Below are 13,533 nucleotides of genomic sequence, written 5' to 3' on the forward strand. Positions count from 1 at the left end.
TGTTCTAGGTGTAGGGTTAGGTTTTGTGTTTTAGGATAAGGTTTGGGGTTGTTAGTACATTAGGGTTAGTATTTTAGGATTACAGTTACCACAGGGTTTTTAAAAATGAAGTTGAAATTTTTAACATCAGTTCAAAAATTGCTTGAACTACTTTTTTTACGGTTTACTTATATTAAGTTTCCTAAGGGGAGCACTATTGGATGACACAGTATTTTCTTAATTAATCATTACGTGTCTGTTACATTCAGAATAAGAAAGTATGAAAACAAATTGCGCTTGGTTGCTACTAGTAACCTATGTTAGAGTAGGCTTTATAATAAAGTTGTAGGTTTAATGGCTGTCTTAAGCAGATATAGTAACATGCTACGCATGTTAAAAGTACTGCTTACTTTTATTACAGCTGTGTATTTACTAAAATGTTGTACTAGGTAAATATGCTGAAATGCAAAACAGAAGTTATACTATTATGAGAAGGCAAGAATCTTGACTAAATGGTAGTAGCTGTAACTGTGATAGTTCATATTTCCACTAAATTCTTTATCTAGTTCTTATTCTTAGAAGTATTTTGAGGCAAACATGACTTCTTCAGTTACAAAGGTATTAAGGTTTTCTCCAGCTTTGAAATATAACAAAATGGTGATTAATTTGATTAAACTCAAAAACCCACTGAGAAAATGAACCAATAAAGCCTTTAATAAGGTGAGGTTTAACACTTTCAAACATCAGCACTCACATTAAATAGTGAAAATAAGTTAGACATATTAAGTTACTGGCAATCAGTTGCAAAGCATCACTTTCATTAAAAAATGATCACATTCAGTTAAAAGGATATTGCATTTTTGTAATAATGTAAAACATCCCATTCAATGCGATAGACTGTGTTTAGAAAGTTGCACTGAAGAACAACAAGAACAACAGAAGTACTATAAAGAAGAATATAATTTTAAGGCTGTCAGCCTGAGAGTGCTTTTGATGCTGATATATTCATTTAAGCCCGATGGGGAAGTGGCTTGGAGAGTGAGTTGCCAGAACAGTTCACTGACTCCCAATTCTCTCTCAGTATCCTGTCTTCTGGCATTTTGAGTAACTTATTCTAACACCATGAAAGTGCCTTTTAAAAGATGCAAACTGTAAGCTGTGTCAATCAAAAGCATTATTAACAGTTTTGAAGTAGATCACATGTATATATGCTCATACATCCAATGCAACCACTTTGTAGACGCCTTCCCAACATAAAAGCTACTATGGGTGGTGCATCTTGAGACATAAACTACTCCTCTGGAATTGCAGTGAAATCAACCACAGACTTCAAAAGTTCTAGCTAAATGTTGAAAGATTAACACAGACAAAATATAAGTAAAATGCCAATATTTATATCAAGGAAAGATCCTATAGTACTTTCATGTATTAAATATCTGTAACTGTGGCCTTTATAATAATGCCTTCAAATTATAGTCCCTTTCTATTAGCAAACTTGGGACTTGCCCCATCTTTCATTAAAGTATCACTGCCAATGGCATTCATCCAATGCTCCTGCATAGCTTTTAAAATTTTACTAGAACTGAATCAATTGACAAGGTTAAGTTAGGTGCCATATTTAATCTGATGAATTCTGTGTTTTGCACAGTATCTTCACCTATTGTGTATGTTGTATAGCTCTGACAAGATGACAGAGTACAGTGTACATCTGACATTAACCATATTGTTAGCTGCAGCAGTACTCACCTCTGTCCATAAACAAATGTTTCACAATCCAAAATTCATTATAGAGAACAAGGTCATCTGTAGTCAGCTTAGATAATCTCGCAAAGTGTCCTTTTGAAATTTTATTTTTATCTGGATAAGGACGAATATTAGACTCATGTAAGTAATAATTAACATATGTTGACTTTCTAAACTCTTTTGAGTTTAACTCTCTGTTCTGAAAACTAGCTCTGTGATCAGTATCCAAATAATTAATAATGTTTTGTAACGCAGACAAAATGGCAAAAATACCAGAAAGAATTACTGGCATTGGTTTGATTCCTTAAACCATTTGGGCACTTCTGTTATACCACGTCATAAAAGAAAAGCCAGCATTTGGTAATTCTTGCTTATATGCTTCAGGTAGTCATCCTTATTCAGTTAAAAAGAATGTTTTGAAGGGCCATTATGTGAGATTATCCAGGGTGACTGCAAATGACTTTGTTTTCCATAATTACAAAGTAGTTAGTGATATATATTCCACCCTGCGTTCTTGTCACGTGGCTGTGTAAAATCAATAAGGGGTGGAGATATTGCAGGAAATGCAGGATTCAGTAGATTCAGTAGTGCAGCAGGATTAACCTTCTCGGTCAATTGTAGAAAAATCAAAAATATTATGCAGGACAATTCGATGAATGTCCTTGGTAGTGATACTCTGGTGAAAGCTGTTGAGTCAAGTCACAAATTTGATGATAAGAGGCCATAATCTGAAAGCATTGTTGTAAAGGTCACATTTACAGCTGTACAATACAGGGAAGGAAAGAGAAGGACCTCAACCTGTGCTATATGTAAATATTGTCATTATATTGTTATGTCATCTGCATTAAGTTTGCAACATTTTGAAAGAACTTCTGAAGTCTATAGCTGATTTGATTACAATGCCAGAGGAGTGGTGGAGCATCCATTTCTTATACATGTGCAAGATGTGCCAGCCGTGGCAGCTTTTATTTTGGGAAGACCTCTTAAAAAATACTGCAGTGCATCTACCAGTGTATGTGTACAATGTTAATAATACTTTGATGCTTTTTACTGACACAGTTTTTAGTGTGTACATCTGACAAAAGATTTTATTTTATGGTGTTGGAACCTGTCATTCAGATGGCAGAAGCAGAGATACCGAGAGCAGATTGGAAGCCACGGAATTGTTTTGGTAACAAATTCTCCAAGCCAGTTCCGCACAGGAATTAAATTTGTTAGCTCTGAAAACATTCTAAAGCTGAAACCCTGAAATGATGTTCTTCCTTGTAGTACTCCTTACTTTTGCTTTTCACTGCAGTTCTTTAATTCAGTGTTTTAAATGGTAAACATTTGAAATGTTTGGACCCTGTAGAGTGAGTCTCTACATATAGACACTGAATGGCCAAAAACATATATTAAGTCTGAGATGGCCATTTCCTGGAATATTCACTTTTCTCTGAGTTATGGCGGTCTTGGAGTTAGTATGTTATAAGTTTTGTGGTGAAGGTCTAGCCCCCCCCTGGAAAAACGAAGTTTAAATGAGAAATTTGATGTTTGAGATTCACTTTTCTCCTGCAATTTTATTCTTCTTTTTGGCATGTTGGCACTTTTGTAGTGTCAACATTTCAATAGGGAGCATTTTAAACACTGTCTGTGGGTATAAAATGTGACTTTCTGTATTATTTACATAATTCAGTAGTCTTTTAATTGAATGTGATTACTTTTAAATGACGCTGATATTTTGCTTTGATTGTCAGTAATTAATCTTCTGGAACTTGTTTTGTCTTTTTAATGCAAGTGCAATGTATATGCCTTTTTTCTGAAGAAGTCTCTAATAGATCTGACAGTTCCTTCTGGATGATACTCCTATGTGGTCTGGGAAGTAGCTCAGGAATGGTGACCTCCATTTTCACCAGGCCAAAGAGAATATCAGAACAGCCCCACTGTTTCATTCTGAGCACAAACCAAAGCTTTTGCTTAAGGCTTATTCCTGTCCTTCAGTGTTGACTTGCACAATTCTTAGGCAGGAGCTGCAATACCAGCAGGAGGTGCTGCTTTCCAGCATCCTCTCCGCTTATAGTGCATTGCATTGCACTGCTTAACACACTAACATTTCAGTCTCTTAGATTGTTTTGCAGCTTAGAAATAGCTCAAGTCCTTCACCAGATGGTGACTGAGCAATGTTAAATTACTGCCTTCCACCCAGGATGATTGCTCCCAGCATTAGTCTCTTAATCCCAACCCTCAGACTTACCTCCTCTTCCACTGCCCTGGTCACTAATCAAACTCTTTTCACTGAGGCTGCAATCAGGTCTCCATCCCTGCTCCATGAAGCTGGTCCGTTGTTTTACTAGTCTCTCAAATTCAGGGAAAGCTGGTGCAAATTAAATGCTTCTTCTGTTTTAACATTTTTCTGCCAGCTTTCTTCTACCTAAATTGAAACGGACACTACTTTTTATTAGTCATAATAGCAATTTTTTTTATTTCAGGATGCAATAATCTCACTGATTTATCTCCAAACACAGCCACCTTTCACATTAGTGTTTTTATGGGTTCGTTTATTACCAGAAAATTTATTTTCATTATTCTGTTCTGTCAGACAACTTAATACTTCTTGAGAAATTCCCACTCATATGTAAAAAAGGGGCTCATTGAAACATGTTAGGTCGATCATTGTTGCCTGTACATTAAGTTGAGAGTTTTGATTATACATTTTTAAACTGGGATGACTACCCAGTTATGTGAATTTAATGACATGATCAAATCAGAGAAGATGGTGCTTGGGAGCTAGAAATGCCAGCAAGGAAATAAATTGCAGTCATGTGCCTGGAAGAAAAATCATAGGTCACTGCACTCTGAACATTTCGGATTGAATAATGGTATGACACAATGCAGATCAGATACAATATAACAAGTCCTAGTCTGGTGTGCATATTTACTGAATTTTTCTTCTTTTTTGCCTTATTCTTGGCAATCCAGTAATGAGTCATTTTTGGCTATATTTCTTTTATGCTGTGTCATTTCTTCTTCTTTTTTTGGCTTTTCACGGTTAAGGGTTGCCAGAGCAGATAACCTGTCCGCTCATGATTGGCAGTGGAGTTTTACGGTGTCGAGTTGCCAACCCGACACCCAACCTTCCACAGAAGGCACACACACGCACACACTCACTCACTCATGCCTAGGGCCAATTTAGAGTGTCCAATCCACCTACAGCATGTCTTTGGCTTATGGGAGGAAACCCACGCAACCACAGGGAGGACATGCAGACTCTGCACAGAAGGCACTCCAGCTGAGGATCGAACAGGAGAACCTCTTGCTGTGAGGCAGCAATGCTAACCGCTGCACCACCGTGGCCATCCTCTTTTATGCTGTGTCACTAATACTTATTAATTGCTGTATCTTTTCCATTAGTATGACTTTTCTTTTTGTTATAGAGATTCCAATCCTTATACATATACCCTTTGTACAACAGTCTGGGAAGCATTTATGGTTGACATCTTGGCATTACCCTTAGCTTTGTGGCATCCTCTGTAGGAAATAAATCATTTGCCTGGATTAGTGGTATAGGAAGAGGAGAGGTGTACCTGCTTTTGGTGGGAGGAGAGCTGCTTGGTGGTTCAGAAGTCTTCCTTAAGTAATTGGAGGTGGTTTTCTAAACTCTGCCTCTCTGTATTCCCAGGACATGACATTTTAGTGTATTCTGTGTTTGCCTATGCATTTGGTATGTTTGGTACAGATTTTTCCAGTAAATTTAAATGACAGTATAGGCTGCTTTACTCTACATGCATTACAAAGAATGGCTATATAAACCTGCACCCACTGTCATTTTCTCCTGATATGCATTACTGACCACTTAATAGTATAAGGAGGAGGTTTGGACCTAAGAGTATGCAGAAAATGTGGAATACTGCTTCTGGTTATGACCAGTCCTGCCACACCCAAGTACAGCTTTTGAGTAGTGTTAAATGTTATCAGTTCCTCAAGTTTTTACTGACCTCATTTTGAGCCCAGTGCAATTTTTTATGCACATGATTTCTCAGGAGGGGTTAATGATACCTTTCCATTGCCACACCCCCTTTTCCTATCATTTCTGTAATGTTGCCATGAGCTAGACCAGCCTTACACATCAATAACACAGTTACTGATCACTATTAAAATAAGGCAAACTTAGTATGCTGATTTGGCAGAAATTACTTGAACGGCTGTTCAAGTAATTTCTGCCAACTCAGCATACTTTGCAAGGTAAAGGTCAACATTAATATCGCACAGTTTTAATATAATTTCCCTTAAAATAATAATAAACCGCCAGCCCCATGCTTTTGGAATTAAATTAACAAAACTCTTTACTCGAAATGGATAAAATCAAACAGTTATGTATACAAAAAGCGAAATACTTGCACAGTGAAATACACGATAAATGGATTTAAACTGACAGAAAGCATTTAGAAAAACTGTATCTCAGTTCATATAGCTCTATCACTACTAGTATCTGAATCTTTACTGAATTCTAGCAACTGATCAATCTCAGAAGCAAATTAATTCCAGGTTTGAGCTTCTGTCCCAGAGCTGTAGTCACCTGCTTAAGCTTCAGAAGAAAGGCAAAATTGAACTAAACAGTTGCTCTTTCTGCTTAGAAAAATTCTAAGTTCTATATTTCCTGTTTAGATTTAATTTTGAATGTAACATTTTCTGTTTCTGCTGTCATACAACTCTTGGGGGGAAGCTGTAGTCCAAATAAGGTAAAATATCCTTTGATCTGGAGAAATACTGTAATGAATATAGAGCTTTCTGTACTACAAATGTGTGCACATTTGAAAAGCCATTTCTACTTTATTTTAGCAGCTCTGTTCCATTTCCACTGAAAACAAACATGTTCCATACAGTTCACATGTTGTATTGTATACATTATACATGAAATCCTATTTTAAAAAATGTCAGGCCATTATTGATACCACTCCTATGTTGGAGTGTCAAATTGTAGGACTGTAATCCCAATTTCCATCTAAGATTTTACACATTGGCTTTGAATAAAAGCTTTACGAAATTGTAATCTGTAATTATTATGAATTTTCTAGCTCACAGATAAACTTGAAGCTTTGTAAATACCAAACTATTCTAAGATGTTCATTTTCTACTCCTGCATATGATTACTCCCAGCTGAAGTGCATAAGTAAGGTATATTAGTAGAAGATTTTCTCCTGTTGAAGATACCTGACTAGGTAAAGTCCACAGTATATGGTTTAAAGTATCTACTTGCATGATGAGCTCTTGGCTATAATCAAGACTACCTGTTACAGGGAGTCCACTCAAGGTCTTTTTGAGTTTCTAGAAAGCTCAATAATAAACTGGTGTCTAAATAACCTTATCCATTTTTTTTGGTGGGGGGCAGGGGATAAGGTCCATGGCTGTGGTACTATAGTGAAGAATATGCTTTTTGTAATTCCATGCTTTTCAGAGGAAAACATTTACCTGCTCTTTTGGTAATAGAAGGGTAATGCCTAGATAGCCTCCACTTTGGAATTTGCTACTACCTATCTTATGACCAAGATATACTTCTGGCAATCTTATCTGGTATTTATTTGCCTTCATCAGCCAGTCCTTTTTAATCTATTCAGCACCTCCTTGACATGCCTCGCATGCCCCCGCCAGGACTGACTAAGACTGCAACAAAGTCTAAGTAAACTAGAACATAGTCTCCAGCTCCTGTTAGAATGCAGTCAGCCAGACTCTGGAAAGATGCTGGATCGTTTTTCATCCTAAAGAGAATTCTGATCAAATCATAAAACCCAGACATGAAGAAAAAAAGCTGACCTGTCTCTTGCTGTGTCAGGGATCCTTGCCATTGCCATTTAGTTAGGTTAATAGTCATCAGATACTTCACTCTACCTGGTTGCTGTAAAGCTTCATCTATCCTGGGCATGGGGGGTATTTGTGTACTTCGCATGGGGGGTATTTGTGTACTTCTTTGATTAATTCATTGTAGATAGTGTACAGAAAACCTGGTTCTTCCATTCTTTTTTGGCTCCAATTGTACTGGTGAGGTTCAAGAAGTGTTGGATTCCTGACTACTCCATATTCAACATCTTTTGCATTTCCTGCTGGCTCAAGTACATTTAAAGGAGCCTGTTTGACTGGCTTTTGGTTTCCTGTAGCTACATGGTCTTCTAATGGATAGGTACACTGGCTTAGCAGTGAACATGTCCCCAAACTCTCATAGCACTACTCAGATTTCCTGAACTTGCATAAAGGATAACTGTTAACGACTCCTTATGTTCTCATACACTGAGATACTCATTTGAGTCTCAGTAAGGTGATCTTCCACCAGACTTTCCCTCTGATGCTTCTTGCAATCAACTGCATATACTAATAGTAGTGTATGTCATGGTAGGAATTCATCATAATGATATGGTACAGGTTGTATTTCTGTCCCTTACCTGGCAACTACAACACATAATTAACATTACATACCTTCATCTCAACAGTAAAAGGCCCTCACAGGCTGCCTTAGGTTTGTTCTGTTGAACAGGAATAAGTACCATCACATTTTGTCCAGCTGCTTACTGTAGGGTTCTTACTGCCCCATCCTATCAGAACTTTTTGCTCTGTTGTGATGTGATATTATGCCAGTCTTATGAGTTCCCTAAACCTAGTCCTGAAATTCAGCACAATGATGCAAAAATAGTGGATTTTTTGGGGCAACTTTAGGGCATGTCTCTATTAGTAGAGAGGAGATGGGGTAGATACTTACCCTCTCCGGCTTAAGTTAGTCTGTGAATGATTTTATTTTTAACTGCTTTAGCCCACAGTAATTCCACAAATAGGTCAGTAGGTCTCACATGGTTACCCCTGTCTTCTATAGCATTTCCTGTTTAAATATACCTGATTACAAATTTCTAACCGAACATTTCACATTTTTCTGCCTTGATAGATACCAAAACAGTCATGTGAGGGTACCTAATAGCATAGTCTACCACCTCCAAGATTTACTTCTTATCTGTGGTGCTTAGATGTAACAAGCCTCAGGATTGCCATAATTACCCTCTGAAATGCCTCCTTGGTAAAAATATATGGCAACAAACCCATGGCCATTCTTTTAATAGTGCTCATGTATCTTGCAATGTACTGACACATTTTTTAATGCTTGGGTAATAAATAATTTATATAAACCTCCTTTCCATATGCTTTATGAACTTTGAACGGTGAAGATAGCAGACTATGGTCAGAAGTACCTGATGGCATAAACGTGTGTCTACCTACTGCTGTTTTGACTTCTCCATGATGAGTCCATTCTCTGTATTATAACCCCTTTCTTAGCATGTCCTTGAGACTCAAGAGCCTCTTTGTCCAACTTCAAGTCCTGTAAAGTGGGATTTGAGAACTGTGCCTGCTCAATTTCTCTGTGATCCTCCCCAGTTCCCCTTTCGATGGAAGACTGATCATTTTTGACAGGTGTGTCTCACATTTAGGCTTGTTGTTACCAGATATCTCTTTTCCTGAATTAATCCCTTCCACAGAATGTCTAGTACCTTGTGGCAGAAATAACTCAAAGTAAGATTTCATTTTACTTTCTAGCTATTCCCCTAAAGTGGCTACATCATTAACCTCTAGTGGAGGTGTGGACACTGGCTGGGGTTCCCCCTTCTAAATTACTGACATAATAGTATCCATGCCTGCCTGTTTATAGCTGCATGTACACAAGATATTGTGCCATTAAAATAATTTCCTATTATGGTGGACTGCCTGGGAAATAACTCTCCTGTGTAGCAGCTGAAGGCTTAGTAAAAGTTAGTGTCTTGATGCTGTATCCCTTTCATATATAGTTTATTTATCCTCCAGCAGAAGAGGGTACAGGACATTGTGGTGATCTGTATTAGATGTAGTTTCAGCTCCCTCATGTGACTGCTATTTTCCACACTGTTTCTATGGAAATTTATACCTATAAGTTCCCACTCGGTTTGAAACATCTAACCCCAGGAAACAGTGGCTTCCCCCTCTCCTATAAAAATGTTGTAGAGACTTAGAGGACTGCTTCCATGGGTTCCGTTATACCCACCTGTAGTACTAGGCAAACCTCCCTTGTGCACTTATGCCCTATTGACTAGCTAGAGAGTTTTCATTTTGCCAGTTTCCTCAGCAATGTTACGTTGATGATTGATTAAACATATTCTCAAATCTTTGGGGCAAAGTACAGAGTCCTAGATTTCTAATTATTAAGCTTCTAAACACTTCCAAAGTAGTAATTGGAGGTCTACTTACCACTTACTGAATTAAGTTATTATATCTGTAACAAAATCAGTGACACTGTCTTTTGTGTTTTCTATTATATTCCCCAAATTGTTTCAATAAGATTAAGGCATAATTGTTAAATAAGGGGACAATTTTACATGAAACACACAGAGCCACCAAGTACAATTGATTTTGACGAGGAGAATGAGGAATCCCCGATATCAAACAATCTTGCAGTCGATGTGTCTTTTACAGACGTTATATAATTTCTTCTATAGGAAAAGAAATGTAAGTTTAGGAAAGACTAGCAAAAGTGAACAATTTTTTATTTACTTCATTCCTTTTAGGGTATTATAAAATCATCCTCCTAGAACCATAATTCTCAATTACCAGTGTAGAGGGAGCAAACCAATCTAGAGAACATCAAATGATAAACTTGAATTACACTGAAAGCTGATCCTTGTATTGCACCTCTGGACCTCGAACTTTTAAGGCAATGGAAACCCTGCCTTCAGCTTCTGTCAAGAAAGCCCTTAGATGGGTTTATTAAATACATTTTTAAATCAGCTTCTATCAGAGTTCTAGAGATGGTAATCACTTCACACATATTTTGCAGCTTATATTTTGGATCAAATCTAGGATGCCCTGCAATTACTTTGGTACAGTTCTGTTAAATACTCTGGAAATACTACCATCCACAGCTGACAAAGTAAAAGTTATGACTCATAGGGCTAGTTATTTGGTGAATATTTCTTTATCAAATGATACTGTGGCAGTTACATTTTGGAGATATGTCTGGCTACGCAGTCAGCTTTATCCTGGTGATGTTAAGCAAGCCTTGCCCAATGTGTCAGTTTGAAAAATATGCTTTATTTATAATGTTGGCAGATTATCCTCTGGTGGCACTTGAAAGGAAAAAAAAAGGTCATGCCAGTGGTGACTCAAATGCTTTCTTGCATCATCACCCTAGGTTTTGCCAAGGCTTTTCAGTCTATTAAACATCAATTTTCCATATGTACTCTCCGTTATTACATGAGCAGCAGCAGCAGTTACAGAGGAAGGGGAATAATTCTGGGTTTGTCAAAAAAACACTCCAGCAGAATTGGAAGACTTAATGATATAAAGCTCTTTACTTTTCCTGTGCTACTATTGTTTCATTATCCAGTGAGAATGAGAGGTGTTTCACATTTTCTTTCTATATGATAACAAACTACTATGGGCAAATAGCTTTGTAAGGGGTATACAACATAATTTCCATCTTCAGACTTCTTCAAATCAGTTGCATGTGACTTTAGATTTAGTCTTCCAGCTTCCCTTCTGTAATTAAAGGCATTTAAACTAAATATGCTTCCAGGAACTCTACAGATTAGGTTACTATAAGTGGATTCTGAATACAAAATTGTGCTACAAAAGTATTTCCCTTGTAAATAAACAGACACCGTTTTCATTTGGGAGTTAACAAAACATGCACTTTCTATTTATCTTCAAAGAGTACAGTACAACTATTTGGTTGAATCTTTAAGTAGCAAAATGTTTCTAGTTTATGATTAAGACTTAGTAAAATATACTTTGGATCACAGTTCACTGGAACTATCCCAAGATATGTGTTTGCAGTAGTTCAAAATACATATGGTAATTTGCTATTTGTTCCCTCAGATGGTTAAGTTAATAAATTCTTAAGTCACTTTTTGGGCCTACTGGCCATCAAGGAACAACAAATCCCTCAAGCTGTACAATAACTCCTATCATCTTCATATAAGTCAATTATTAATTAAAATTATTTGATTCCTTTGGCTAATCTAATATTTATATGTAGCCTGTTCCACAACTTAGGAACAACTTTAATAAAATGCTAAATAAATTTTAATTGTTTTACTACATGAAAAACTCAGCAGATTTATTTCTTAAATATATGTCTTTGCTATGTAGAGTTAATCAATGCATTACATTATATGCGTTTTCCTTAAATATATGGTGTGCTAAGCATAGCTTTCCTCTCACTAATCTGTATGATGTACTTTAAAGGTCTAACTGTTGCAGTTTTTCAAAACATGAAAACCATCATAAATATGGTATATATTTGGTAAAATTCTAAACATTTCCTTTAAGACTAATTGGATTTTATTATATGAAGAAAATACAAAATTATACACCCAAGTAAGTTTTCATTAGAACTATTTGTGCTATTGTATTGTTGGGTTCTTGGATCCCTTTTTGGTATGTGTTTAAAGAGGAGGAAGCCAAGCTGCTTTACAGTCTTATTCATTACAGCATCAGCGTGGACTTTAAATGATGCAATGTTTCATGTTATTATTCTTAAATCATTTACTTTAACCACTTTCTTAAGACCGTGTCCATTTCTGGTCTGAGATTGAAATTCATCATTAGTGATCGGTACTTTTCCCCAGTTAACAATTTTAAACAAACTTAATAAATAAATACTTTTCAAATACTGGTATATTTGTATCTTCCAAATAATATGTATTTACATTCTTATGTATTGAAGTTAACCACCAACACTATTTGCCCATCTATTGATTTTATAGAAATATTCATTCAGTTATATTATGTTCGGATTTGATGTACTGATAGCCCCGATTATATAATCAGCAGTATATTTTCTGATCTAGGACTGGGAAAAAGCATGTGAATAAGTAAAGACTAATTAAAACAACAGTACACAGTACAGACCCCTCTGATTCTCCTGAAGTTATTACTCTTTTTTTATTACTCTTTTTTTTTTTCTCTGACAATGCTGTTGCCTTACAACCAAGAGACAAATATCATGGTTGTGAGATAGACACATTTTCCTTTCTAAGGGCCAAAAGCATTCTTTATACCTTTCCTCTGTTTTCTCTAATATAGTAGACACTACTCAAGACTGCAGTAGATTAAATGAAATTGATCTAGTTTGTACCAATGTAGATCACATAACTATGCTGTACTTGTTTGTAGAGTTGGCATTTTCTACTTCTGTTTCACATTACCTGTCACTAAAACCATTACTTTTTTTTAAAATCCAGTCCACTTCTAATCATCAAACCTCTCCCTTCTCACCCACTCTCCTAATGGATTCCTTACTGCAAGGATAACTGTCCTGCGACCCTTCATTTCCCCAGAGGATGAGCAGTAAACATTCTGGGAGTGGTGTCATCGTCCATGCAGGAGATCACGTTTTTTAAATGAATGCGGGTGTTTTCTCCCTTGTGTACCTAATAATATCTCTGGAATTGGGTCTGCAACAGACACTGCATTAAGCAGTCACTCATTTATGTGACTGACTTAAGGTCACAGATGAGAAATCAACCAAGGCCTGTACTGATAAAGATGCACTCATACCAGCAGAAATAGTTGATCTTGACAAATCTGTAGTATAAAGGCAAAGTATTGCAATTTGGAGACAGTAGAGTATTTGTGAAAATGATATTTACTGTACATCAGGCAGCAGAGAAGCAAATTTATCCCAGCAATCGGGGAATGTCAAGAGGAAAGTGTGAGATGCAAGCTGTTGTATCCAGCTGTCCGCAGAATATTTCTCTGGAGAATCAGTGACACTTTTACATGTAGAGCAGGCTAAGGAGGAAATGCAAACTTTGTTCAACAAAA

Source organism: Protopterus annectens, chromosome 1.part0, assembly GCF_019279795.1.
Source record: "Protopterus annectens isolate FY-2018-M chromosome 1.part0, PAN1.0, whole genome shotgun sequence".
NCBI lineage: Eukaryota > Metazoa > Chordata > Ceratodontiformes > Protopteridae > Protopterus > Protopterus annectens.